Source organism: Xenopus laevis, chromosome 4L, assembly GCF_017654675.1.
Source record: "Xenopus laevis strain J_2021 chromosome 4L, Xenopus_laevis_v10.1, whole genome shotgun sequence".
Lineage (NCBI taxonomy): Eukaryota > Metazoa > Chordata > Amphibia > Anura > Pipidae > Xenopus > Xenopus laevis.
In genome coordinates, this window is record NC_054377.1 from 1,775,001 (window position 1) to 1,778,921 (window position 3,921).

Sequence of the window (3,921 nt, forward strand, 5' to 3'; positions counted from 1 at the left end):
CACAGTCACACTCCCTTCCCAGAGACTATTATCCACTGTTACTATAGGCACCATCTCTCCCTACTATACCTGCTATCCCACAGTCACACTCCCTTCCCAGAGACTATTATCCACTGTTACTATAGACACATCTCTCCCTACTATACCTGCTATCCCACAGTCACACTCCCTTCCCAGAGACTATTATCCACTGTTACTATAGGCACCATCTCTCCCTACTATACCTGCTATCCCACAGTCACACTCCCTTCCCAGAGACTATTATCCACTGTTACTATAGGCACATCTCTCCCTACTATACCTGCTATCCCACAGTCACACTCCCTTCCCAGAGACTATTATCCCACTGTTACTATAGGCACATCTCTCCCTACTATACCTGCTATCCCACAGTCACACTCCCTTCCCAGAGACTATTATCCACTGTTACTATAGGCACATCTCTCCCTACTATACCTGCTATCCCACAGTCACACTCCCTTCCCAGAGACTATTATCCCACTGTTACTATAGACACCATCTCTCCCTACTATACCTGCTATCCCACAGTCACACTCCCTTCCCAGAGACTATTATCCACTGTTACTATAGGCACCATCTCTCCTTACTATACCTGCTATCCCACAGTCACACTCCCTTCCCAGAGACTATTATCCACTGTTACTATAGGCACCATCTCTCCCTACTATACCTGCTATCCCACAGTCACACTCCCTTCCCAGAGACTATTATCCACTGTTACTATAGACACATCTCTCCCTACTATACCTGCTATCCCACAGTCACACTCCCTTCCCAGAGACTATTATCCACTGTTACTATAGGCACCATCTCTCCCTACTATACCTGCTATCCCACAGTCACACTCCCTTCCCAGAGACTATTATCCCACTGTTACTATAGGCACCATCTCTCCCTACTATACCTGCTATCCCACAGTCACACTCCCTTCCCAGAGACTATTATCCACTGTTACTATAGACACATCTCTCCCTACTATACCTGCTATCCCACAGTCACACTCCCTTCCCAGAGACTATTATCCACTGTTACTATAGACACATCTCTTCCTACTATACCTGCTATCCCACAGTCACACTCCCTTCCCAGAGACTATTATCCACTGTTACTATAGACTCCATCTCTCCCTACGATACCTGCTATCCCACAGTCACACTCCCTTCCCAGAGACTATTATCCACTGTTACTATAGACACATCTCTCCCTACTATACCTGCTATCCCACAATCACACTCCCTTCCTAGAGACTATTATCCACTGTTACTATAGACACCATCTCTCCCTACTATACCTGCTATCCCACAGTCACACTCCCTTCCCAGAGACTATTATCCACTGTTACTATAGACACATCTCTCCCTACTATACCTGCTATCCCACAGTCACACTCCCTTCCCAGAGACTATTATCCACTGTTACTATAGGCACCATCTCTCCTTACTATACCTGCTATCCCACAGTCACACTCCCTTCCCAGAGACTATTATCCCACTGTTACTATAGACACCATCTCTCCCTACTATACCTGCTATCCCACAGTCACACTCCCTTCCCAGAGACTATTATCCACTGTTACTATAGGCACCATCTCTTCTTACTATACCTGCTATCCCACAGTCACACTCCCTTCCCAGAGACTATTATCCACTGTTACTATAGACACCATCTCTCCCTACTATACCTGCTATCCCACAGTCACACTCCCTTCCCAGAGACTATTATCCACTGTTACTATAGACACCATCTCTCCCTACTATACCTGCTATCCCACAGTCACACTCCCTTCCCAGAGACTATTATCCACTGTTACTATAGACACCATCTCTCCCTACTATACCTGCTATCCCACAGTCACACTCCCTTCCCAGAGACTATTATCCCACTGTTACTATAGACACATCTCTCCCTACTATACCTGCTATCCCACAGTCACACTCCCTTCCCAGAGAATATTATCCCACTGTTACTATAGACACCATCTCTCCCTACTATACCTGCTATCCCACAGTCACACTCCCTTCCCAGATTATCCACTGTTACTATAGGCACCATATGTTTACACTTCCATACTCAGTGTTATATATGATGTAATATGTTAAATCGTGTGCTAATATTAGTAAATAAGTATTTAAGGCAAAAACAAACCTTTTGTATAAATCCAAACAATATTTTCCTTCTTATGTTGAGACTGTGGAGTGGGGAGGAAAAGCTCAATACATCATATAATATTAATCACATTAATAATTAGAGTAAACGTGTCTCTCCTCGGCCGCCGTTTGGCATTGGGTGTATTTAAGTGAATTGTTTATCAGAGATGGAACATAATGGACATTTGGTGCAGGCGGAATATAAACACTAATGTCAGACTGCATATTTAGCTAATAACCTTAAAAGGGTCTAGAATTGTAGTCGCTACTCAGTGCTTAGCTGGGCCAGTGCTCTGTGGTTATAAAGGGGCTGCTTTCATTTAGATGCAGATTCAGGGCAAAGTGTAATTGATATTAAAAGCAGTATCTGTCTGTTCCTTTGCTGTTCTCTGTACTGCCGGTTCCGACTGCATGTACCAACGTGGCACTAGTGATCCAGGCTCCAGTACTTTGACCTATGGAGAAGGAGAAGTGTGCAAGGCATTGTGGGAAATGGCGGTGCACAAAGAGTATCCGTTAACCGTTTCTTGTGCAGGGCAATTGCCGATACACTGACAGGGAATGCTGGGTATTGTAGTTCTGCTCATGGTTTCTTGTTTCTGAAATCAGGGAGACATAATAACAGCAACTGATTGGCATGAAATCGCATGACTGCCTAGAAATCAGTACAGCCTGCGGTATGCAGACAAGACAGCTGCTACTTCGAGACAGATGAAATATATTGTATATAAGTAACAATGTTAAGAATGAAAGCCCCCCCCCTCGCCCCCCCCCCCCGATGCTGTTTATACAGTCAACTCACTGCTGGGACACCCCCAGGCCAGACGGAGGGTATTAATGTTAGAAATAATAATCATCTCCAATATCCTAAATGGATAGTGAGGGTCACAGTTTGCCCCCTGAGACTGGGAATCCCATTTAAAAGCAAAGAAATGGAAATACTGCAGGGGTTCCCAGCCTTGCACAGATGGGGACAGAAAATCACTTTAAAGGGAAAGTAAACCCCAATTTGGCATTCTAAAAGGCCATGTAATTCCAAGCAATGATGTGAAATGTTCTGCTGAACAGGCCTGTTAAGAAGGTTGAGTGGTACATGCAGTCAGGAGCAGCAGTGCAGAGAAAAGAAAGGGACAAACAGGAGCAGCAGTTGCTCATTAACCATCGCTGGAAATGAATGTGGCAGCTCCGAGCAGAACCTTTTGCTCAGACGTAGAACTAATTTTAGGATTCTTTGTGCAAATACACAGATGCCTTTCCCTTCTCCCTGTCAGAGCCGGGGAAATAAAGTGAAATAATAAGGTGACAGGTCCCTAATGCTGCAGTGATCTGTACATGGAGGATCTGACGGGGGATGAAAAATGTGTCATTTTAGGAAGACTTGTCAGAAAGGCATATTATTTACAGGGTGTGTATATAGATATACATATATATATATATATATATATTCCTCTTCTGATGCCTGTCCATCAGCACAGCAGAACTGTAAGAAGGATCCGTCTGGAAGTGAGAAACATGTAACTGATGACTATATGAGGGGAGCGGGTGCAGGGAATTCTGGGACATTAGAGGGTCTGTCATTTCCATGGCGTCACTGATAAAGGGAATATTTCCATGTACACAATTCCCAATAGTGACATTTCCCTCCTGAAACAGCGTTAGGCTCACACATTTTTCTCTTTTCCCAAACTTCCATATTTTGAAGGAAATGGTCATCAAAATTAAAGTGAATTTTTTTTAAAAGTGCTAAATTTTG